This window comes from Pyrus communis, chromosome 4 (genome assembly GCF_041283825.1).
Source record: "Pyrus communis isolate YQ-2024b chromosome 4, ASM4128382v1, whole genome shotgun sequence".
Taxonomy (NCBI): domain Eukaryota; kingdom Viridiplantae; phylum Streptophyta; class Magnoliopsida; order Rosales; family Rosaceae; genus Pyrus; species Pyrus communis.
The window spans coordinates 6,764,717-6,790,643 of record NC_142568.1 but is presented as its reverse complement, the minus strand read 5'-3'; the positions used below and the strand labels follow the sequence as shown (position 1 = coordinate 6,790,643).

The following is a 25,927-nucleotide window of genomic DNA, read 5'->3' as shown; positions in this document are numbered from 1 at the left end:
CTCTACTTTGGCGGACTTGGTCATCACAAAATTCACCTATATAACTACAAGATGCTTTGCAATAGGAAAGAGACCTTTAACTCAACAAAAAAACAAATGTTATGCGCAAAACCTCACTCTACATGAACCCTTCACACGCTTTTGAGAAACTACTAATTACCCTAACCCTTCCATCAGCACATCTTCAGTTTCGAGTTTGGATGGTTACCTATCCAAGTCTCTGCCAGCAAGGAGTCCTTGATTCTCAAGTTGAACAAGGTCACTTCATTAGCTTTCTCAGTGAAGTGAGGTGTTACTTAGTGTTCAATATATTGAACCCAAGGGTGAGTCGTGTTTCTTCCTCAGCCACGACTGCTTGAGTACAAAAGTCAGTACCGCATTCAACACTATTGTGGAGCCAAAAATAATGAAGAAAATTATGGAGGCGACACATGCACTTTTGGGTAAAAAATATAAAATTACCCTCGAGGCACACCGGGATTCGCACACACAAGCAGCCGACAATAATGGCTCAGTCAAGGAAGAGTCAAAGGTGTTCAAAATGGTATTTATTTAAAACCTTATCATCACTCCTCATCAAATCCCCATTCAAAAGGTAACTCCCAATTTTCCTGTTCTAATTGGGATTAATTACCAAATTAGAACAGGATAGTATTTGACATAATATCTTGCAATTATATTAAAAAAACCACCATAAGTGGCCGGTCCCTATTTCTCCAAATAGGGCTAGCTACACCCCTATATATAACCATAGTTTTTCTCCAAAAAGCTAAGTTCATTCTCTCCCTAAAAATCCCTAAACACTTTCTCTCTAAAATTCTAACTTTGGCATCGAAGATTCTTCAGCCAATGCCCCCTTCCACCAATTCATCATGGGCGCGCGAGGCTCTGGATCTTAATCTTAGGTGTTATTATTTTGTAGGTGCATTTTTGTCAAGGGAGAAGAAGGCGGAAATTTGCATCCATAAATTAGTGCTTTCATTGAGAGTTTGATTCACACTCTTGAAGAAGACTCTCGCATCCAAGGTTTTCTATTGTTTTGTTCATTTGTTGATTTTTCATACGTTCCTATTCCTAGAATTTTTTTTATAAAAATTCTTTGAATAAACGTAAAAGAAAAGTACAATGACAAGAAATTCAGAAACCACGACGAACAGAACTTACTACGTTCAAGGATTTGGACCACAGCGATCCACGATGCTCAACGCAACAACGAGCGGAGTGGCACCACCCCCACGGGGCACCACTGTAAAACCCCTCCCCAAATTTATTGTGAATTTTACATTTCCCCTAAAGGTTTACACCTTTTTACATTTTGGTCCCCTTATCCTTAACCAATCTGGATCCCTTTTAGGTTTTCTCTCCTCTCTTTAGTTGCCACGCGGCAGTTCCCTAACCCTTTCCTTTCTTCTCTCTTTCCCCCACCCCGAGACTCTCTCTCTCATCTCTCTATCTCTCACTCCCGAATCTCTTTCCTTCTCCCTTTCCCGATCAACTCAGTACCACCCTCACACCCAGAGACACTCGATGACGTTGCAGCACCACCACTACCTTCCCAGACTTTTTTTCCTTCTCCCTCCATTTTTGTGGAACCCCGAGACACCCAAAGGGCACCTAAAACCCAAGTTCGGCAAACTGTGGGTGTGCGAGCCTAAATTCGGCCACCTTCGGTCTTTTCTCGACGAAACCAAGGTAACAAACTTCTTCCCCTCTCTTGTATCCTCATGTTCGTAAGTAGATCGGAGGGTAGATCGGCGAAATGCCGTTGACCAGAGCTTGGAAGGCTCCGTCCTTCTTCCCGGATAAAGAAATGCCATTCAAGCCCAAACCAAGAAGACCAGGCCTTCGGGCCGTGACCAATATCGGGCCTTTGGCCCGCTAAATCCCCAAGCCCTACCCTTTTTATATTTTGTTTTATTTATTTTCTAAAACCGGCCCTTAGGGCCTTGTAGATATAGGGTTTTCGTGCCGTTTCTTTTAAGCCCAACCTGGTGAAACTCTTTTTAAAACCCTAAAACCCAAGGCCTTCGGGCCGTATGGAACTCGGGCCTTTGGCTCGTGGAACTTAAGCCCAGCCTGTCAAAGCCTAGACCCAAAACCCAATTAGATCCAGGCCTTTGGGCCATGGATCTGGTCCACTAACCCTAGGCCCAACCCGAACCAAACCTAAGCCTGTTAACCCAGTTTGACCTGACCCGAACCCGTTGATCGATCTGACCATTGACTTTGATTTTGACCGTTGACTTTTTGGGTTGATTTTTTGGGTTTCAGACGGGACCCTTTGTAGGCTAATTTCAACATTATGGACCCATTTATGACATCCATTTTCTCAAATTCAATCGTTTGACCAGAGTTTTATTAATTGTACCATTTATGTGCTTAGGTGCATATATTGTAGTGATTCCGTCTTCGCTAGTTTGCGTGGCTCTTCGACGGCAAAGTAGCTGCGAGTGGACCCCTTCTAAAATGCATGTTTTAATAGTAGAAATGTACACATGAAAATCAAGATTTAATGATCACGTTTCAAATAATGTTTTATGAGTAAATTGGATTTACCTTATATGATTGTCATGCTTACTTAGAATATTTTGGAATACCATATTTTCTATTGAACCCATGTTCTTTTTAGGATATCTGATGGATGACGATATACTATTTAGAACATGCTTTACACACTTCTTTATAGTATAGATGTTGGATGACTTTATACTATGAAGATTTTTTTGAGATATATTACCTATGTTTGGAAAGACTATATTCAATGTTTTGTGCACATCTAGTGGTCACTGTTCTGCTCCGGGCCTTCGGGTCGATTGAAGATTTATATATTAGGCCATCGGGTCGGGTGAAATACGGGCCTTCGGGTCGATTATGATACCACTAGTTAGCACACTTTATACGAGCTACATTTTGAAAGGTTTTATGGCATGCTAAGGTTTTCAGAAAAACCTACTACATATTATGCTATTGTTTTCATAAAGCTTTGGGGGTTAGTATGTTGATAACTATTTTAGTATTATATATATATATATATATATATTAACTTGGTCTACTCATGTTTGTTTTGCGCCCTCTCAGGACTTAGAATCAAGGCATATAATCTCGGAATCAAGGCACTTCCGCATTGGCATCTTCGAGTCCTCTCGGTGTAGGACCCATTCTTTGTTCTTTCAACTTTATATTATTTCTCTCTAGTGTATAGAATTAGTTGTATGCTCTGAACATGTTCTTCAATTGCATGTTAACTCGTTATATTTAAATTTATAAGTCTTATTTATTTCATGTTCTCAGCATTTGCATTTAATAAGTGACTTTCGTCACCCTCGGGTGTCGGCCAACATGTGACCATTCCGATGTTCGACGGATATCGGGATCGGGGCGTGTCAGATTGGTATCAGAGCATGGTTTGTTTAGAGCATACTTAGGATCTTCTATTACTATAGTAGTGTGTCGGTCATGACATCATTTGGATGTCACGACTTCCAGATTTGTTATCTTTTGGCACGGTTGTGCAACCCTCATATTGCATGAATTGTCACATCCTATTGAAGAAGAAGAAATTTGTGTTAGGATTGTGCCTCATTTATGACGAAATAGATTGTTGAACGACTTTTAACATCGGACCGATACTCTGCAACATGCGATTCACTGGGATTGCGAGCAGAATTGGATCTACATCAGAATGTTGGGAAACGAAAAAATCTTAGTGGTACGAGTTGGTTAAGACCAACTGGAAATTTGAAACGTTGATGTTACGCAGTTGTTGCAAAGTTAGTAAGTGGTAATTGGTGGGATCGAACCAGTGTTCTCAAACTCATTTTCACTGAGGAAATACGTGTGGATCCTTAGAACAATCCTCGGCAATTGTTCTATTGTTAACCTTCTTGCTTACTCCAATGACGAAGTCAAGTTCCCTAACCATCGACTATTAGTTTCACTCCAAACTCTTCGAGGGTTGACTTCATTTAGATTAAATATTTCTTTGGGAGGAAGCGTTGTGTTCGTCTTATGGCTTAAGCACATGTAGAAATTACACTTCTCTTGAATGGTGTGTGCTCTCATTGGGTTTTTAGGTTGATCACTTGCGAGTCCTTCTTCTTTCCATCAACATTGACCCTGTTTGACTATAAATCTGCCACGAAGCAAAAATGGAGAGATGGATTGAGCACTACAACAGTTCCCAAGAGATACTACTTGTTGAGGAATGTGACTTCTCGTTTTCTACTTACTTGGCTCGAGCTTTTGGGTCTACTATTAACATGGTAGCCACTTCTCTCAAATTCTAAAGTATATCTTCCAAATGGGTTCTTTGTTGACATCTAAATACTTGTCTTGGGAGACTCTTTGGTAGCAGACGTTATTTTCATCAATTTCCAAAAAGTTGAAACCGTTGTAAATTGAGAATCCTTACAAGGTGTCATGAAATGCGAAGCATCCTTGGTCTTGTACTCTAGTTTTGACGGACTTGTTTTGACTCTCAAATTTTTTAGTGTTCTTTTAGCCTTCTCGACATGGTTTCTTGCTTAATTAGTGAGGAATTCATGAATGATCATTTCGGTGGAAGTGTGCGCCCAATTCTTATCTATTTGGACAAGAACGTTAAGAGCATAACCTTTCCACAAGTTTACCAGACTTACCAGGAAGAGTTCCATGTAGGTGTGAGGTTAAGCTGTCTTTTAGTAAGGATTGGTGAAGATTGTAGTGTAGGTGATCAGCATATTGCATCACTATCTTCACGCAAAATTGAATAGTTACCCTTCATTATCTTGCTACAATTCATAAGCATCAAATCGTACTCTGGTAGACCTTTTCGATGATGTGATGTGTTCGGCTTAACGCAGCTTTCCACTACCTCACACCAGGGTAAGAGTTGGATGAAGGTTTTAGTATAGAAGGTCAGCGGATTGTATCACCATCTTATTATAATTCATAGGCATCACATCGTTGCTTTTCCAACAATATGTGTTCGTCTCAACACATCTTTCCACTGCTTCACTCTAGGACCCTTTTTTTTTGTGAGCACGTGGTTATCGAAAGACTTCTAGTAGATCTGATTAGTGCGTTCTGGAATGGTAAGACAGAACGGTCGAGGTGAGAATAGGATGATCTTTGTACACTCTCACGTTGTAGGGCAAAATGGTATTCGGAGGATCGAATTTACGATGTGGATAATTGTTCACCTTTAGGAAATCACTACTTGTTTATCAAGATGACAATGTGTGGTCGATGTTGCGGGCGGCCGACTGTGATATCGATGGTTTATTCGTTGGGTTCGTTAAGCAAGTGGCAAGTAGACCTGTCGACGGTAGTGGTTATGGTTTAGTTATTGTTGGGGCTCGACCTAAAGGCACATTAGTTCTTAAAGTACGTGACGTTTCAAATGTTTGGGAGAGACCTACTTTCATTTTCAATTTGGTTTTCAGTACAAATATTTTGACTTATCTTATTATAGTTATACGTGTTTTGTGATGTTACAAATGTTTTGAGGGAAGTATTTATGTTTTAAGTTTAAGTTTAGCACGAGTTTTCGACCTATATGTCAATACATATCTACTTTGGTGTTATCGTATTATACGTACATACTTTCGACCTTACGTTATTACATGTTTTCGACTTTATATCTTTATAAAGTATGTCTTCTACTTTTACATTGATGGGGAAAGAAGGTATGAGCTTGGAGGCATGAAGGATAGAATCATTGCAACCCGATCATGACGGTGTGGCATTTTCCCTTTTGTGCAACCGCTCTAACTTGATTTCTTCTATGCATATATGTGTTCTTCTCCTTATTTTTGAGTTTTTCAGTGTAGGAAGTGATTTCGAATTTCGGGACAAAATTTTATTTAAGGAGGGTAGATTGTAAAACCCCATCCCCAAATTTATTGTGAATTTTACATTTCCCCTAAAGGTTTACACCATTTTACATTTTGGTCCTTTTATCCTTAACCAATCCAGATCCTTTTTAGATTTTCTCTCCTCTCTTTAGTTGCCATGCCGCAGCTCCATAACCCTTTCCCTTCTTCTCTCTTTCCCCCACCCTGAGACTCTCTCTCTTAGCTCTTTATTTCTCACTCCCGAACCTCTCTCCTTTTCCCTTTCCCGATCGACGCAGCACCACCCTCATACCCAGAGACACCCGATGACATCGTAGCAGCAGCACCACCCTCTCAGACTTTCTATCCCTCTTCCTCCATCTTTATGGAACCCCGGGACACCCAAAGGGAACCCAAAACCTAAGTCCGGCGAACCATGGGTATGCGAGCCCAAATCTGGCCACCTCCGATTTTTTCTCAACGAAACAAAGGTAACAAACTTCTTCACCTCTCTTGTGTCCTTATGTTCGTAAGTAGATTGGAAGGTAGATCGGCAAAATGGCGTCGACTGGAGCTTGGAAGGCTTCAGCCTTCTTCCCCGATGAGGAAAGGGCCTTCAAGCCCAAACTAAGGAGACCAGGCTTTCGAGCCGTGACCAACATCAGGCATTTGGCCCGCTAAATCCCCAAATCCAACCTTTTTTATATTTTGTTTTATTTATTTTCTAAAACCAAACCTTAGGGCCGCGTAGATATGGGGCTTTCGGGCCGTTGCTTTTAAGCCCAACCCAGTGAAACCCTTTTTAAAACCTTAAGACCTAAGGCCTTCGAGTTGTATAGAACCTGGGCCTTTTGCCCATGGAACTTAAGCCCAGCCTGTCAAAGCCCAGAGCCAAAACCCTATTGGATCCAGGCCTTTGGGTCATGGATCCGGTCCACTAACCCTAGGCCCAACCCGAACCAAACCCAGGCATGTTAGCCCGGTTTGTCCCGACCCGAACCTATTGACCATTGACTTTTGGGTTCTCTAGGCTAATTTCAATGTTCTGGACCCGTTTATGACGTCTGTTTTCCCAAATTCAATTGTTTGAATAGAGCTTTATTAATTGTACCCTTTATGTGCTTAGGTGCATATATTGTGGCGATTCCGTCTTCGCTAGTTTGCATGGCTCTTTGGCGGCAAAGTATCTATGAGTGGACCCTTTCTAAAATGCATGTTTTAATAGTAGAAATGCATACATGAAAAACATGATTTAATGATCACGTTTCAAATAACGTTGTATGAGTAAATTGGATTTACCTTATATGATTATCATGCTTACTTAGAATATTTTGGAATACCATATTTTGTATCGAACCCATGTTCTTTCTAGGATATTTGATGGATGATGATATACTATTTAGAACATGTTTTTGCACACTTCTTTATAGTATAGATGATGGATGACTTTGTACTATGAAGATGTTTTTGAGATATATATACCTATGTTTGGAAAGACAATATTCAATATTTTGTGTGCATCTAGTTGTCACTATTCTGCCTCTGGGCAATGATATTATATTGGCCTTCAGGTCGGGTGATGTAGGGGCTTTCAGGTCGATTGAAGATATTATATTGACCTTCGGGTTGGGTGTTGCGGGGGCCTCTGGGTCGATTGAAAAATATTATATTGGCCTTCGGGTCGGGTGATGTGGGGGCCTTGGGTCGATTGAAAATTTATATAATAGGCCTTCGGGTCGGGTGATGGAGGGGCTTTTGGGTCGATTATGATACCATTAGTTAGCACACTTTATACGAGCTACATTTTGAAAGGTTTTATGGCATGCTAGGGTTTTCAGAAAAACCTACTACATATTGTGCTATTGTTTTCGTAAAGCTTTGGGGGTTAGTATGTTGATAACTATTTTAATATTATATATATCAACTTGGTATACTCATGTTTGTTTTGTGCCCCTTCAGGACTTAGAATCAAGGCGTATAATCCCAGCGTCAAGGCACTTCCGCATCGACATCTTCGAGTCATCTCGGTGTATGACCCATTCTTTGTTCTTTCAACTTTATATTAATTCTTTCTAATGTATAGAATTAGTTGTATGCTTTAAACACATTCCTCAATTGCATGTTAACTCGTTATATTTAAATTTATAAGTCTTATTTATTTCCTGTTCTCAGCATTTGCATTTAATAAGTGACTTTCGTCACCCTCGGGTGTCGGCCAACACGTGACCATTCCAATGTCCCACAGACATTGGGATCAGGGTATGTCAACCACCTAGTAACAACCCTGACAGCGACCCTCGACGAGCCTACTGCCCATGGTGAGTAAGCCACCTCGTAACAACAGGCCCAAGCTAGTGCCACAAGACAACCAGCCCAGATTCAATGGGCCCAATCAGCTGTGGCAATTGAAGCAGCCTACACCTCGCGGGTCCAAGGCCGACGCGAGCCCAGTGCAACCCAAGGCCAAGCTGCATTACTCCAACCCACACGGGCCCAAGCCCAAGGCTAGCAGGCCTGAGCCGGGACTCGGCGCAACCCCAATTTGTTTTCGAGTCGAGCCTTGGCCCAGCACCCACGTAGGCTATATGCAGAGCAGCGCACTCCCGTGGCCTTCTAAGCAATCCAAATATCTCGCCAGGAGTCCACTACACTTTTAGCACCTATAAAGAAACCTACCATCTAAGCCCTTCCATCTCGCATAGCGAACAACATTTATCCTGACAAGTCATGGAGTTGACAAGTGCCCTCACCCAACAGATGACCTTGGTGAATCAGCTTTTGCAACATACCTAGATGTAGCGTGCCTCAGACAAAGTGTCTCAAAGCAAGACAAGGGCAGACAATGAACCTCTCCAGCAGTGCCCTGGCAAGCAGCCACTTAACCAACCACTATCCAAGGGTTCTGGTCGTTTACGCTTCTGCTTGGGTCTTCGGAATAGCGTATACATCTTGGCCGAATTAGAACTATACTCGGATTTGGATTCTTCGTCCTAGTCCTACCAGGGCTCGGCCAATCCTACTCCTACTAGGACTTTGAACCAAACTCTTTATCAGGCCACCTTCACTTCTCAAATCTCAGCGTCCTCACTCCATTGAGACTCCTTATCATACTAGGACTTCGACCGATCCGCTCTTATCCAAATCACTCCTTCTTGCAATAGGACTCGATTGCCCTAACTTAGCGGCTTATGACCATTAGACAACCTATAATACATTTGGAAAAGCTTTGGGCCGAACATAAACCTATGCTCGGCCCAATAATATTATTTTGGGCCCAAATAGTAATAGAATGTAATATTGGAGAAAATGTTGATTGTGATTTGATCTCTTAAAGATATCAATCCTATATAAGGTGTCTTATATTGGAAATAGGATTGATGGAATACTTAATTGAATATGATTATTATACTTGACATGGAGGCTAAGAAAGTAAGTTTAAATTTCCTTTATGGATGGAAGCCCTAACTTTTAGCATATATAAAAACACCAGACCCTATAAGCCCTAGAACACACAACATAATGCTTCCCATAGAGTAGTTGTATTTGGCTAGGTGTTTGTATCCTATTGCCATGCCCTTCACCCTCCTTGCTCGAGTACCATGATTACAATGGGAATCAAGTTTGCCACTCCTTTTGTGTTTTAATTGTATAACCTTATATGGCTAACGCGAGCACCACAGCCTGCTCCTCCTTCTAGCGAAAACCGCCGCACAGCCACCACTCCCCACTCCCTTGGCCAACAGCAGCAAGGGAACAAAAGGGGTTTCTTTCTCTCCCTTCTCCACTGACAGCAGCAAAAAAAGTAGCTCCTCCCGCGGTCAAAATCCAACTAAAATGGCATCACATACAGAAGATGAACAAAGCAATCTCCACTGTGATTTCAAGGACCGAAGCTGCTGGGTTGTTGTATATCTTTTGTAAAGATCCCATTAAATTTGGGATAACAAAAGAACAAAGAAAGCTACGGTAGAGAATGGAAAATAGAGAAGGAAAAGAAGAAAGAAAACATCTTGTTCATCACAGGGGCGTTGCAGCAAGCCTCAGTGTTCAAATCAAAAAAGAAAATGATGTCTTCCTACAGTTAGGAAGGTCCCAGCAAAAGCATAGTTAAAGTGTTGTTCACATAAGGTTCCAATCCCATACAGAAGATATGCCAATTCAAAACTTGGCCCCACAAATTGAAGGAAGACAAAGTGGGATACCCAATTTACTTTGGAGGGAAACATAAGCTAGTCCAAGCCATGCCCATATGCATCCCATCCATACCAAAATACAAGCAGAGTAGATGAAGAAGTGTGGTGATTTAAATCCAATCATGGCAAACAGCTCACAAGGATGTGGAGGTTGTACAAAGCTTCATCATCAACCTTATCAGAACCATCAGTCCCCGTTCAAGCAGAGCCTCAGCCACCAATATTGCCATTGCATAATCAATCCAACGAGCATATTTTTGCTTCAGCCCTTGTACGACGACGTGGGTTCAAACTCGGTTGGTGGCTTATCTAACAAAATCTATCATTTAACCAAAAAAAAGCAAAAACAAAAAAACAAAAAAACAAAAAAACAAAAAAACAAAAAAACAAAAACAAAAAACTGCAAGCAGTGTGGGGGAAGTTTGCTGCAGGGAAATCAAAGACCCCCTCATCCTTTCACACGGTTTATTCAAATGGGCAAACTCCTACGAAAGACTTCCAAATTATGGCAATGTAATCCTGTTTGGACTTAGCAAGTTGTGATAAAGGAGACGTTACATGTTGATAATATAATTCTATATAGTTTGAATACGTGGAAAAGTTAACATCCTATTTTTGTGGAAGCACATTCAGAATGCTTTGAAATAACCACTTAAGGTATTTTACCACTAATCCACTACTCCATTTAAAATGAGAATTGGTGCAACGGAACAATAACCATACTTCCACGATAGATGGAAGTTGGCTGCCATTGCCACTATAATGTAGGAATTCCTTAAGAAGAGGGTTCTATCACCATAAGAACATAAAGGCTTCAAGTGAGTAGAAGATTTCCTTTTGCTGCGATAATGATTGCTCCAAGTAAGTCTCTTTGCCTCAGAGATCGTGATCTAGACAGCATGCTGACATGATTTGGGTTAAGTCTTACAGGCAATACTTCAGCCTGGTCGTACAAATAAATCCTAGCAAAATTTGGAGTGCGACACGATCCATCGGAGGGATATTCATTTGCTTGTGCCCAATTACAAGTAAAATAGAAAAAAATATGGACGAAAAATACCATCCTATGGTTCCTCTCAAACTCAAGGCACCAAGCCAAGTTCAAATATCAAACTCAATCGGTGGTCTATCACCGCAAAGACATCCATTAATATGACTTGATGAAATGGCACAAAGCCGCATCAAATCTCAAATGGCACAAAGTCATGTCAAATCTCAAATGGCACAAAGTCATATCAAATCTGAATGCACGAAGCCATGTCAAGTCTCAAATGGTACAAAACCACATCAAGTCTCAAATGGAACAAAGCCACTTCAAATTCCAAATGGCACGAAGCCGCTCCAAGTGGTTTGTGCCTCTCCTACATGAGCTAAAACTGCACAAGGCATCAAATCCAAACAAATACATTTCGAACTACGCCGGGTTGATTCTGACAAGGATACATAGGCAGTCTAGTACCACATCATAGACACAACGGCAAAGCCCAAATGCAAAATTGAATCCCTGGTTTATTGTAGCCAAATTCACCCAAATCCAAATCAAATCCCTGGTTCATTCGACCAAATTCACTACAAATCCAAAATTGAATCCTTGGTTCATTCACCCAATTTCACCCAAATAAACCAAACACCAATTCCTTTTAGTGGGTCATTCACTCACCAAAAACCCAAAACTCAAATCAAAAGAACTATGAGTGACTTGATCCCTCAAAAGGGTACGTAGGCAATCTACGGCTCTACCTAGATGCCGTCGCAAAATCAAACAAACACCAAAATCCTCAAATTTTGTATTTTTCATGTTAGAATCAAAGGGTATTCCTTTCCAAAAAGAAGGGTCATAATTAATAGGCGCGTAGCCTAGAATGGGTCAAAATAAAATTAATAAAACTCCCTTCGAAAAAATGGGGGTGACATTGTTTCAAGTAAATTATTTGTTTACATACTATCTACAATTTTTACTCAACAAAACCGATGTGCAAGAAAACAGGCACACTACTTGACCATCCAAACTAGCACATATTTATAAGAAGCACAAACCTATACATGAAATCTCCTTGACCATTAGAAATGATAAAAGGACAAACCCAACAGAGTTAAAATCTAAAGGAACATGTAAGATGACATAGGAATCATTTCCTCTCCAACAATATGGAAAATCGACGGCAAACAACTTGGTGTTCGCATCGGGTATAATAATAGAAAATGTCAAAACGTTAGCAACTTGGTTTCGTGGTGTAGTTGGTTATCACGTCAGTCTAACACACTGAAGGTCTCCGGTTCGAACCCGGGCGAAGCCATTTGTTTAATTGTTTTTTTTCTTCCAGTCATTTTAACTAATGCATTTTACTTCTGCCTAGTGTTTTTAAATTTTTCACCAACTGGTTGAGGCAAACCTTGGGCATGCAAAGCACCAGTTTGTCAATTGCAGGAGGAGGTTTAGACCTTGTGCTTATTGTAACTTGTAAGTGGGTACGGTAACAAATTGGGTTCACCAATTTTCAGCTGGAATAGTACTACAACTCCAAGCTCTTATCTTCAATTAAGGTCTAATGGTAGATGATGAATTTCAGACCCTTATTCCACATGGCACATCATGTTGGAATAATAGGGTCTAATTGCTATATTAAATCAAATAGAAAATTAAGAAAAAATTCATGCAATTATATATCAAAATTAATGCATGCACATGAGTAACCAATGTTAATTGAACATGACATAATGGATTAGAAAAACATGGAAATACGGTCGAGGCAAGTGTTAGACACTTTGTCCTTAAGACAAGTTTACGCTGCATACAGTACTCATGGTTGATCGGCGGTTGTCTCCCAAGATACAACAACCACGCCCTTGTATTCCAAATCACAAGGCTCCATAAAACCACGATTGTGTTGAAAACTCTCTCATATGGACTCAATGAGACTCTCTAATATTTAGTGCACTATATGTATCATTAAAAGCTATTTATGTTTATAGGGGACTTTCCTACTTATAGAATTTGAGATACCTCTTTGGAAAGCATGTGACCATTCATGAAGGGTCAAAAGCTACAACTCTTCATTAGGATAGACACATATTTCTACCAAAATGCATCACTTCTAATTTCTATTCAATTAATTAATTTAATATAATAAAAATAATATTAAATTTTCCAACAATCCCTCACATGAATGAAAATTTGACTCAACACTACGCAAATGACAATGCAGACATTAGAGAGAGAATTTAGTAAGAAAAGTACAACTTCGGGATAAGTAGCTTTTGGCTTTGAACCTTCCATAGTAAATTACTATCGGATTTACTTGGCTAATCAGTGAACGCGATGTCTTGAATTGCTTAGCCGTTTGTGTAAACCAAGATAATAGTAATCACACAGTACAGTTCCAAACAACCCGTGGTTGCTTGGTTGTATTCATTTTGATCCTGAACAATTCTCAGTTCCCCATGAGTGCTTTTAGAGAATTAAGCCCTTCAGAAAATTCTCACAGCAACAGCCCCATTCCTCACTCAAGATAGGTGACTTCCCATTAAGAGTATCCTGCAATACCCCACTTGTTATTTCCAAGTATAAGAATCATTAAAAGCAAAGCTTATCCTAAACATACTACAGATAGCACTGTTTCATCATAGGACATGGGTAGGAGATTATGTCCGCAGTGCTCCCATTGAAACATCCACAATTCTGTTGTCCCCTTGAACCTAGATCTTGGGATCTCCAGTCAGCTAGGTTGGGTTGCCATTATGGTGATTCTTAAGACGTAGGCTTTTAACCCATTCCCCTCGATGATACAACTTACTCTCTAGTCAAACCTTTATTTGATTGGATCCACTAGGTTGGTGACTATCACTTATGTTGCGCACCTCCATTTATGAAATTATATTTCATCCGAGAGTAGTTGTTTTTAAAGTAATTCCTCCAAACATGTGTTTGAACTTGATAAGTAATTTGATAACACTCGAGTAAACTCCCCCACATTTAAGGTATTTGCTAGAAGATCTCCAACTTTTTAGTACCTCAAAATTGCAATCATAAGATATAATCGTTATCTGTTTCTAGAAGCAAATTACTTTTACATTCTTTTTAAGTATATTCCATTTTTCAAAATACCTAAGGCACCCCAACAATTATGTTACATTGTGGTTGCTTTTCTTTGTCATCAATAATTCATTCATCATACTTAAAAAAATAGAAAATTATAGATAAATTTCTCTCATCCATCTTCGTAGGCCATTAAGCCTCACTAGCCCTTCTAAGGAGATGTTGGCTACTTATTTTCCCTTAGCCCTATGAACTTACCGAGTCACTTATTTCCTTAATTAGGCATCTAATTATTTGACCAAACATGATCTAAAGTTTCTTCCCTTTGCAGGAATACTTCTTTTGCCGTCACATATGTTTGCAAATGATATTGCCACATGGGAATATTGACTCCAGGCGCAAACCAATGATCAATCCAAGTCTCCACTTCTTAACTATCCTAAAATTAAAGGATTTAAAGCACAGAATTGAGAAATTGAAGAACCCAGAGTCTCAAGGAAGGAGATGAAAAGATAAGCTCAGAATATTCAATCTTTCATTAACCGCCTAAATCTATTACATCAGCTATATATAGTTGCAAAATGTTAGCTTCCTAGCTACGCTATTACAAAGCTTACATTCTAAGCAACCAATACACAAATGACAAGTGTTCGAATATACAATAGACAAGTGGCAGTACCTAACTAATATTGAAATTCCCCCCAAGCTTAACTTGGGGACCAAAGATTAAGATTGGAGCCCAATCGAACAAAGTCTGGACTGAAAACCTTCGGTTAAGAGGTCTGCAGGTTGTTCCTTTGTTAAATATTAATCAAGACAATCCTTCGAAATTTTTAGTCTAAGCACGAGACTCGATTCTGCACAACGCGCGCCATAAATAAGCAACTAAAAATACGCAACAAAGAATTATGAAGGGAAAAAAAAAAAAAAAAAAAAGAGGCGGGGGGATGCAACACGAGGACTTCCCAGGAGGTCACACATCCTAGTACTACTCTCCTCCAAACTCGCTTAACTTCGGAGTTGTGATGGGATCCGGTGCACGTGAGTTGGTATGATCGCATTCCTTAGTCTCTGACTTGTAATTGCACATAACCGTTTCTTTGGCCATGACCCCGTAACCTTTATGCATGTGCAAATCACATCGGCTACGAACGTTTGCACGAAATTCAAAAATATTAATCAATGCCATCCTTCGAAATCAAAAAAAAAAAATAATAAAATAAAATAAAATAAAATTTGAATTAATTGTCTTTCTCATCTATTTCCTTCATCTCCCAAGGAATATTAATCAAGACGATCCCTCAAAATTCCAAAAATAGAATTAATACTCTTTCCCATTCATTTCTTCCATCTCCTAAGCACAACACTCAGTTTTGAACGACGCTAGCCACAAATCAGCAGCTAAAAATACGCAACAAAGAATTATGAAGAAAAAAGAAAAAAAGAAAAAAAAAAAAAAAAAAAAAAACAAGAGGCGGGGTGATGCAACACAAGGACTTCCCAGGAGGTCACCCATCCTAATACTACTGTCACCCAAACTCGCTTATCTTCGGAGTTCTGATGGGATCCAGTGCATGTGAGTTGGTATGATCGCATCCCTTAGTCTATGACTTGTAATTGTACATAATCGTTTCTTTGACCATGAGCCCGTAACCTTTATGCATGTGCAAATCACATCGGCTCTGAACGTTCGCACGAAATTCAAAAATATTAATCAAGACCATCCTTCGAAATTAAAAAAAAAAATTGAATTAATTGTCTTTCTCACCTATTTCTTTCATCTCCTAAGGAATATTAATCTAGATGATCCCTTGAAATTCCAAAAATAGAATTAATAGTCTTTCCCATTCCTTTCTTTCATTTCCTAAGCATGAGACTCGGTTCTGAACGACGCGTGCCACAAATAAACAGCTAAAAATACACAACAAAGAATTATAAAGCAAAAAAAAAAAAAAAAAAAAAAAGAGGTGGGGGAATGCAACACGAGGACTTCCCAAGTGGTCACCCATCCTAGTACTGCTCCCGCCCAAACTCGCTTAACTTCAGAGTTCTGATGGGATCTGGTGCATGTGAGTTAGTATGATCACATCCGCTAATCTATAACTTGTAATTGTACATAATCGTTGCCTTGGCCATGACCCCGTAACCTTTATGCATGTGCAAATCACATCGGCTCCGAACATTCGCACGAAATTCAAAAATATTAATCAACACCATACTTCAAAATTAAAAAAAAATAAAATTGTCTTTCTCATCTATTTCTTTCATCTCCGAAGGCCAATTAATAAAGACGATCCCTCGAAATTCTAAAAATAGAATTAATAGTCTTTCACATTCCTTTCCTTCATCTCCTAAGCACGAGACTCGGTTCTGAACGATACGTGCCACAAATAAGCAACTAAAAATATGCAACAAAGAATTATGAAGGAAAAAAAAAAAAGACGCGGCAGGATACAACACAAGGACTTCCCAGGATGTCACCCATCTTAGTACTACTCTCGCACAAACTTGCTTAACTTCGGAGTTCTCATTAGATCCGGTGCATGTGAGTTGGCATGATTGCATCCGTTAATCTATGACTTGTACTTGTACATAATCGTTGCCTTGGCCATGACCCCGTAACCTTTATGCATGTGCAAATCACATCGGCTCCGAACATTCGCATGAAATTCAAAATATTCATCAAGACCATCCTTCGAAATTAAAAACAAATTGATTGAATTGTCTTTCTCATCAATTTCTTTCATCTCCCAAGGCCAATTAATTAAGACGATTCCTCGAAATTCTAAAAATAGAATTAATAGTCTTTCACATTCCTTTCCTTCATCTCCTAAACACGAGACTCGATTCTGAACGATGCGCGCCACAAATAAGCAACTAAAAATACGCAAGAAAGAATTATGAAGAAAAAGAAAAAGAAAAAAAAAGGAGGCGGGGGGATGCAACATGAGGACTTCTCAGGAGGTCACCCATCCTAGTACTACTCTCGCACACAGTTGCTTAACTTCGGAGTTCTTATGGGATCCGGTGCATGTGAGTTGGTATGATCACATCGCTTAGTCTATGACTTGTAATTGTACATAATCGTTTCTTTTGGCCATGACCCCATAACCTTTATGCATGTGCAAATCACATCGGCTCCGAACATTCACACGAAATTCAAAAATATTGATCAAGACCATCCTTAGAAATTAAAAAAAAAAATCAAATTAACTATCTTTCTCATCTATTTCTTTCATCTCCCGAGGAATATTAACCAAGATGATCCCTCGAAATTCCAAAAATAGAATTAATAGTCTTTCCCATTCCTTTCCTTCATCTCCTAAGCATGAGACTCGGTTCTGAACGATGCGCGCCACAAATAAGCAACTAAAAATACGCAACAAAGAATAATGAAGGAAAAAAAACAGACGAAGGTGGATGCAACCATAGGACTTCCCAAGAGGTCACCCATTCTAGTACTACTCTCGCACAAACCCGCTTAACTTCGGAGTTCTGATGGGATCTGGTGCATATGATTTGGTATGATCGCATCCGTTAGTCTATGACTTGTAGTTGTACAAAATCGTTTCTTTGGCCATGACCCCGTAACCTTTATGCATGTGCAAATAACATCGGTTCCGAATGTTCGCACGAAATTGAAAAATATTGATCAAGGCCATCCTTCGAAATTAAAAAAAAAAGTTGAACTAATTGTCTTTCTCATCTATTTCTTTCTCTGCCAAGGAATATTAATCAAGACGATCCCTCAAAATTCAAAAAATTGAATTAATAGTCTTTCCCATTCCTTTCCATCATCTTTTAAGCATGAGGCTCAGTTCTGAACGATGCGCGCCACAAATAAGCGACTAAAAATACGCAACAAAGAGTAATGAAAAAAAAATAAATAAATAAAAGAGGTGGGGGGACGCAACACGGGGACTGCCCAGGAGGTCACCCATCCTAGTACTACAATCACTTGAACTCGTTTATCTTCGGAGTTCTGATGGGATCCGGCGCATGTGAGTTGCTATGAATGCATCCGTTAGTCTATGACTTGTAATCGTATCTGTTAGTCTACAACTTGTAATTGTACATAATCGTTTTTTTGGCCATGGCCCCGTAACCTTACTCAAGTGCAAATCACATCGGCTTTGAACGTTCGGACGAAATAAAAAAATATTAATCAAGACCATCTGTCGAAATTAAAAAAAAAAATTGAATTAACTGTCTTTCTGATCTACTTTTTCATCTCCCAAGGAATATTAGTCAGACGATCCCTTATAATTCCAAAAACAGAATTAATAGTCTTTCCGATTCCTTTCTTTCATCTGCTAAGCATGAAACTCGATTCTGAAAGACGCGCGCCACAAATAAGCAACTAAAAATATGCAACAAAGAATTATGAAGGAAAAAAAAATAACGGAGGGGATGCAACACGAGGACTTCCCAAGAGGTCACCCATCCTACTACTACTCTCGCCCAAACTCTCTTAACTTCGGAATTCTGATGGGATCCGGTACATGTGAGTTGGTATGATCGTATCTGTTAGTCTATGACTTGTAATTGTACATAATCGTTTCTTTGGCCATTACCTCGTAACCTTACTTATGTGCAAATCACATCGGCTCTGAACGTTCACGCGAAATTCAAAAATATTAATCAAGACCATCCTTCGAAATTAAAAAACGAAAATTTGAATTAATTGTCTTTCTTATCTATTTCTTTCATCACCCAAGGAATATTAATCAGGATGATCCCTTGGAATTCCAAAAATAGAATTAATAGTCTTTCCCATTCCTTTCTTTCATCTCCTAAGCACGAGACTCGGTTCTGAACGACGCGCGCCACATTTAAGCAACTAAAAATACGCAACAAAATATTATGAAGAAAAAAAAAAAAAAAATAGCCGAAGGGATGCAACACGAGTAATTCCCAGGAGGTCACCCATCCTAGTACTACCTTCACCCAAACTTGCTGAACTTTGGAGTTCTGATGGGATTCGGTGCATGTGAGTTGGTATGATTGCATCCGTTAGTCTATGACTTGTAATTGTACATAATTGTTTCTTTCGCCATGACCCCGTAACCTTACTCATGTGCAAATCACATCGGCTCTGAATGTTTGCACGAAATTCAAAATTATTAATCAAGACCATCCTTCGAAATTAAAAAAAAAATTGAATTAATTTTCTTTCTCATCTATTTCTTTCATCTCCCAAGGAATATTAATCAAGATGATCCCTCGTTATTCTAAAAATAGAATTAATTGTCTTTCCCATTCCTTTCTTTCATCTCCTAAGCACGAGACTCGGTTCTGGATGACGCGCACCACAAATAAGCAACAAAATATACGCAACAAAGAATTATGAAGGAAAAAAAAAGAGCCGATAGGATGCAACACGAGGACTTCCTAAGAGGTCACCCATCCTAGTACTACTCTCGCCCAAACTTGCTTAACTTCGGAGTTCTGATGGGAACCGATGCATGTGAGTTGGTATGATCACATTCGTTAGTCTATGACTTGTAAATGTACATAATCGTTTCTTTGACCATGACCCTGTAGCCCTACTCATGTGCAAATCACATCGGCTCTGAACGTTCGCAAGAAATTAAAAAATAATAATCATGACCATCCTTCGAAATTAAAAAAAAAAAAAGTGATTGAATTAATTGTCTTTCTCATCTATTTCTTTCATCTCCCAAGGAATATTAATCAAGATGATCTCAGAATTCCAAAAATAGAATTAATAGTATTTCCCATTCCCTTTTTTCATCTCCTAAGCACGAGACTCGGTTCTGAACGACGTGTGGCACAAATAAGCAACTAAAAATATGCAACAAAGAATTATGAAGAAAAAAAAAAAGGCGAGGGGAAGCAACACGAGGACTTCCCATGGGGTCACCCATCCTATTACTACACCCGCCCAAACTCGCTTAACTTCGGAGTTCTGATGGGATCCGGTGCAAGTGAGTTGGTATGATCACATCCTTTAATCTATGACTTGTAATTGTACATAACGGTTTCTTTAGCCATGACCTTGTAACCTTACTCAAGTGTAAATCACATCGGCTCTGAACGTTCGCATGAAATTCAAAAGTATTAATCAAGACCATACTTTGAAATTAAAAAAAAAAAAAATTAATTGCCTTTCTCATCTATTTCTTTCATCTCCCGAGGAATATTAATCAGGATGATCCCTTGGAATTCCAAAAGTAGAATTAATAGTCTTTCCCATTCCTTTCTTTCATCCTCTAAGCACGAGACTTGATTCTGAACAACGCGCGCCACAAATAAGCAACTAAAAATACGCAACAAAGAATTATGAAGGAAAAAAAATAATGCGAAAGGATGCAACACGAGGAATTCCTAGGAGGTCACCCATCCTTGTACTACTCTCGCTCAAACTTACTTAACTTTAGAATTCTGATGGGATCCGGTGCATGTGAGTTGGTATAATCGTACCCGTTAATCTATGACTTCTAATTGTACATAATCGTTTGTTTGGCCAGGACCATGTAACCTTACTCAAGTGCAAATCACATCGGCTCTGAACGTTCGCACGAAATTCAAAAATATTAATCAAGACCATCCTGCGAAATTAAAAAAAAGAAAATTGAAATAATTGTCCTTCTCATCTCCCAATCTTTCATCTCCCAAGGAATATTAATCAAGATGATCCCTCGGAATTCCAAAAATAGAATTAATAGTCTTTCCCATTCTTTCTTTCATCTCCTAAGCACGACACTCGGTTTTGAACGACGCGCTGCATAAATAAGCAACTAAAAATACGCAACAAAGAATAATGAAGAAAAAAAAAGCCAAGGGGATGCAACACGAGGACTTCCCAGGAGGTCACCCATCCTAGTACTACTCTCGCCCAAACTCGCTAACTTCGAAGTTCTGATGGGATCCGGTGCATGTGAGTTGCTATGATCGCATCCCTTAGTCTATGACTTGTAATTGTACATAATCGTTTCTTCGGCCTTGACCCCGTAACCTTACTCATGTGCAAATCTCATCGGCTCTTAACGTTCCCACGAAATTCAAAAATATTAATCAAGACTATCCTTCGAAATTAAAAAAAAAATAAATTGAATTAATTGTCTTTCTCATCTATATCTTTCATCTCCCATGGATTATTACTCAAGATGATCCCTCGGAATTCCAAAAATAGAATTAATAGTCTTTCCCATTCTTTCTTTCATCTCCTAAGCACGACACTCAGTTTTGAACGACGCGCTGCATAAATAAGCAACTAAAAATATGCAACAAAGAATAATGAAGAAAAAAAAAGCCGATGGGATGCAACACGAGGACTTCCCAGGAGGTCACCCATCCTAGTACTACTCTCGCCCAAACTCGCTAACTTCGAAGTTCTGATGGGATCCGGTGCATGTGAGTTGCTATGATCGCATCCCTTAGTCTATGACTTGTAATTGTACATAATCGTTTCTTCGGCCTTGACCCCGAAACCTTACTCATGTGCAAATCTCATCGGCTCTAAACGTTCCCACGAAATTCAAAAATATTAATCAAGACTATCCTACGAAATTAAAAAAAAAATAAATTGAATTAATTGTCTTTCTCATCTATTTCTTTCATCTCCCATGGATTATTACTCAAGATGATCCCTCGGAATTCCAAAAATAGAATTAATAGTCCTTCCCATTCCTTTCTTTCATCTCCTAAGCACGAGACTCGGTTCTGAACGACTCGTGCCACAAATAACCAACTAAATATACGCAACAAAGAATTATGAAAGGAAAAAAAAAAAAAAAAAAGGCCGAGGGGATGCAACATGATGACTTCCCAGGAGGTCATCCGCCTAGTACTACTTTTGCCCAAACTAGCTTAACTTCGGAGTTCTGAGGGGATTCGGTGCATTTGAGTTGGTATGAACGCATCCGTTAGTCTATAACTTGCAATTGTATAAAATCGTTTCTTTGGCCATGACCCCGTAACCTTACTCATGTGCAAATCACATCGGCTCTTAACTTTCGCACCAAATTCAAAAATATTAAGCAAGACCATCCTTCGAAATTAAAAAAAAAAAAAAATTGAATTAATTTCCTTTCTCATCTATATCTTTCATCTCCCAAGGAATATTAATCAAGATGATCCCTCAGAATTCCAAGAATAGAATTAATATTCTTTCCCATTCCTTTCTTTCGTCTCCGACGCGCGAGACTCGGTTCTGAACTACGGATGCCACAAATAAGAAACTAAAAATACGCAACAAAGAATTATGAAGGAAAAAAAAAAAAGACGAGGGGATGCAACATGAGGACTTCCCAGGAGGTCACCTATCCTAGTACTACTCTTGCCCAAACTCCCTTAACTTCGAAGTTCTGATGGGATCCGGTGCATGTGAGTTGGTATGATCGTATTTGTTAGTCTACGACTTGTAATTGTACATAATCGTTTCTTTGGCCATGACCCCGTAACCTTACTCAAGTCCAAATCACATCGGCTCTGAACGTTTGGACGAAATTTAAAAATATTAATCAAGACCATCTGTTGAAATTTAAAAAAAAAAAAAATTGAATTAACTGTCTTTCTGATCTATTTTTTTATCTCCCAAGGAATATTAATCAGACGATCCCTCAAAATTCCAAAAATAGAATTAATAGTCTTTCCAATTCCTCTCTTTCATCTGCTAAGCACGAGACTCGATTCTGAACGACGCTTGCCACAAATAAGCAACTAAAAATACACAACAAAGAATTATGAAGAAAGAAAAAAAAACAAACGGAGGGTATGCAACATGAGGACTTCCCAGGAGGTCACCCATCCTAGTACTACTCTTGCCCAAACTCTCTTAACTATGGAATTCTGATGGGATCTGGTACATGTGAGTTGGTATCATCGTATCCATTAGTCTATGACTTGTAATTGTACATAATCGTTTCTTTGGCCATTACCCCGTAACCTTACTTATGTGCAAATCACGTCAGCTCTGAACGTTTGCACGAAATTCAAAAATATTAATCAAGACCATCCTTCGAAATTTAAAAAAAAAAATTGAATTAATTGTCTTTCTTATCTATTTCTTTCATCTCCCAAGGAATATTAATCAGGATGATCCCTTGGAATTCCAAAAATAGAATCAATAGTCTTTCCCATTCCTTTGTTTCATCTCCTAAGCACGAGACTCGGTTCTGAACGACGCACGCCACATTTAAGCAACTAAAAATACGCAACAAAATATTATGAAGAAAATAAAAAAATAAAAAAAAAAGAGCCGAGGGGATGCAACACGAGTACTTCCCAGGAAGTCACCAATCCTACTACTACCCTCACCCAAACTTGCTTAACTTTGGCGTTCTGATAGGATCCGGTGCATGTGAATTGGTATGATCGCATCCGTTAGTCTATGACTTGTAATTGTACATAATCGTTTCTTTGGCCATGACCCCGTAACCTTACTCATGTGCAAATCGCATCGGCTCTGAACGTTCGCACAAAATTCAAAAATATTAATCAAAACCATCCTTGAAAATTAAAAAAAAATATTGAATTAATTGTCTTTCTCATCTATTTATTTCATCTTCCAAGGAATATTAATCAAGATGATCCATCGGAATTCCAAAAATAGAATTAATAGTCTTTCCCATTCATTTCTTTCTTATCCTAAGCACGAGACTCGGTTTTGAACGACGCGTGCCACAAATAAGCAACTAAAAATACGCAACAAAGAATTATGAAGAAAAAAAAAGAGCCGAGGGGATGCAAGACGAGGACTTCCCAGGAAGTCACCGATCCTAGTGCTACTATCGCCCAAACTCGCTTAACTTTGGAGTTCTGATGGGATTTGGTGCATATGAGTTGGTATGATCACATCCGTTAGCCTATGACTTGTAATTGTACATAATCATTTCTTTGGCCATGACCTCGTAACCTTACTCATGTGCACATCACGTCGGCTCTGAACGTTCGCACGAAATTCAAAAATATTAATCAAGACCATCCTTCGAAATTAAGAAAAAAATATTGAATTAATTGTCTTTCTCAACTATTTGTTTCATCTCCCAAGGAATGTTAATCAAGATGATCCCTCGGAATTTCTAAAATAGAATTAATAGTCTTTCCCATTCCTTTATTTCATCTCCTAAGCACGAGACTTGGTTCTGAACGACGCACACCACAAATAAGCAACTAAAAATACACAACAAAGAATTATGAAGAAAAATAAAATAAAAAAAGGGCTGAGGAGATGCAACATGAGGACTTCCCAGGAGGTCACCCATCCTAATACTACTCTTCCCTAAACACGCTTAACTTCGGAGTTTTGATGGGATCCGTTGCATGTGAGTTTCTATGATCGCATCTATTAGTCAATGACTTGTAATTGTACATAATCGTTTCTTTGGCCTTGACCCCGAAACCTTACTCATGTGCAAATCATGTCAGCTCTGAACGTTCGCACGAAATTCAAAAATATTAATCAAGACCATTCTTTGAAATTAAAAAAAAAAAAAAAATACTGAATTCATTGTCTTTCTCGTCTATCTCTTTCATCTCCCAAGGAATATTAATCAAGATGATCCCTTAGAATTCCACAAATAGAATTAATAGTGTTTCCCATTTGTTTCTTTCATCTCCTAAGCACGAGACTCGGTTCTGAACGACGCGCGCCACAAATAAGCAATAAAAATACGCAACAAAGAATTATGAAGGAAAAAAAAAAAGCCGAAGGGATACAACACAAGGACTTCCCAGGAGGTCACCTATCCTATTACTACTCTCATCCAAACTCGCTTAACTTTGGAGTTCTGGTGAGATCCGATGCATGTGAGTTGGTATGATCCCATCCGTTAGTCCATCACTTGTAATTGTAAATAATCGTTTCTTTGGCCAGGACCCCGTAACCTTACTCATGTGCAAATCACATCGGCTCTGAACGTTCGCACGAAATTCAAAAATATTAATCAAGTTCTTCCTTCGAAATTAAAAAAAAAAATTGAATTAATTGTCTTTCTCATCTATTTCTTTCATCTCCCAAGGAATATTAATCAAGATGATCCCTCAGAATTCCAAAAATAGAATTAATAGTCCTTCCCGTTCCTTTCATTCATCCCCGAAGCACGAGATTCAGTTCTAAACGACGCGCGCCACAAATAAGCAACTAAAAATACGCAACAAAGATTTATGAAGAAAAAAATTTGTTGGCTATCTTTGATCTTTCATCTTCCCGCAAAGTACTGCAAAGCTGAGATATCTTTGATCTTGTCGATTTATTGACAAATTGTTGGCTATCTTTTCGGTTATAGTGGTTTTCCTTATATGTCGACCCATGAAAGTTAATTTAGGTTGGGTTGTTGACAATGAATAATGTTTCTGACAATTGAACTATTGTCTCACCTTACCTTTGCTTTACACCTTCCGATGACTTTGATCATTTTGGAAATCCATGATTACGTGTTCTTTAGGTGTTTTGACTATGTAGATGCAGTATGATGGAGTATCACTTATATTTCCCAATGATTAGAATCGTTCGAAATGAACCATCTATACATGACTTGGAGTTAACAGTCATCATCTTTATTCGAAAGCTGGATGACACTGATCTGTGGAGAAATGTGTTCAAAATCTTCACCAACCTCACAAATTTCTCGAGTACCCTTTCGATGGGAAAGTGCAAAATTTCTGGCAACGATGAATGGAAGAACTAAACCACTGTTTACAATTGCACTATCGTGTATTATTCCGATTGTGCAAATGTATTTACTGTCACAGCAACAAAAGACAGATCTATTCTTGAATGTCTTTAGTTGTCTTATCCCATTCTAATCGGAATTTGCGAGTATCGATTTGATGATACTTACAAATGATCAAGAATTGTTCAAGTCATTATAATCACTTCTTATGTCTGAGTAGAGATAGGAAAATATCGCCATACGCTC

The 25,927-nt window shown here is 38.9% G+C and overlaps 2 non-coding genes and 16 pseudogenes across 2 annotated transcripts; 1 reads left to right on the top strand and 17 right to left on the bottom strand.

Annotated features, from left to right (window-relative positions):
• Positions 1–12,229: 12,229 nt before the first annotated feature.
• On the top strand, positions 12,230–12,303 carry TRNAV-AAC (transfer RNA valine (anticodon AAC)). Its single transcript has one exon. It is a non-coding gene; the product is annotated as a tRNA-Val (tRNA).
• Positions 12,304–14,986: 2,683 nt separating this feature from the next.
• Positions 14,987–15,105, bottom strand: LOC137723961 (5S ribosomal RNA; annotated as a pseudogene).
• A 416-nt stretch (positions 15,106–15,521) lies between these two features.
• Positions 15,522–15,640, bottom strand: LOC137723955 (5S ribosomal RNA; annotated as a pseudogene).
• Positions 15,641–16,014: 374 nt separating this feature from the next.
• On the bottom strand, positions 16,015–16,133 carry LOC137723919 (5S ribosomal RNA). Its single transcript, XR_011067070.1, has one exon. It is a non-coding gene; the product is annotated as a 5S ribosomal RNA (ribosomal RNA).
• A 357-nt stretch (positions 16,134–16,490) lies between these two features.
• On the bottom strand, positions 16,491–16,609 carry LOC137723974 (5S ribosomal RNA; annotated as a pseudogene).
• Positions 16,610–16,978: 369 nt separating this feature from the next.
• On the bottom strand, positions 16,979–17,097 carry LOC137723962 (5S ribosomal RNA; annotated as a pseudogene).
• A 362-nt stretch (positions 17,098–17,459) lies between these two features.
• LOC137723959 (5S ribosomal RNA) lies at positions 17,460–17,578 on the bottom strand (annotated as a pseudogene).
• An 871-nt stretch (positions 17,579–18,449) lies between these two features.
• On the bottom strand, positions 18,450–18,568 carry LOC137723945 (5S ribosomal RNA; annotated as a pseudogene).
• A 367-nt stretch (positions 18,569–18,935) lies between these two features.
• Positions 18,936–19,054, bottom strand: LOC137723958 (5S ribosomal RNA; annotated as a pseudogene).
• Positions 19,055–19,412: 358 nt separating this feature from the next.
• On the bottom strand, positions 19,413–19,531 carry LOC137723950 (5S ribosomal RNA; annotated as a pseudogene).
• Positions 19,532–19,893: 362 nt separating this feature from the next.
• On the bottom strand, positions 19,894–20,012 carry LOC137723935 (5S ribosomal RNA; annotated as a pseudogene).
• Positions 20,013–20,369: 357 nt separating this feature from the next.
• On the bottom strand, positions 20,370–20,488 carry LOC137723969 (5S ribosomal RNA; annotated as a pseudogene).
• Positions 20,489–20,847: 359 nt separating this feature from the next.
• Positions 20,848–20,965, bottom strand: LOC137723943 (5S ribosomal RNA; annotated as a pseudogene).
• Positions 20,966–21,323: 358 nt separating this feature from the next.
• On the bottom strand, positions 21,324–21,441 carry LOC137723941 (5S ribosomal RNA; annotated as a pseudogene).
• A 371-nt stretch (positions 21,442–21,812) lies between these two features.
• On the bottom strand, positions 21,813–21,930 carry LOC137723978 (5S ribosomal RNA; annotated as a pseudogene).
• Positions 21,931–22,294: 364 nt separating this feature from the next.
• Positions 22,295–22,413, bottom strand: LOC137723960 (5S ribosomal RNA; annotated as a pseudogene).
• Positions 22,414–23,270: 857 nt separating this feature from the next.
• LOC137723968 (5S ribosomal RNA) lies at positions 23,271–23,389 on the bottom strand (annotated as a pseudogene).
• An 845-nt stretch (positions 23,390–24,234) lies between these two features.
• LOC137723976 (5S ribosomal RNA) lies at positions 24,235–24,353 on the bottom strand (annotated as a pseudogene).
• Positions 24,354–25,927: the final 1,574 nt, after the last annotated feature.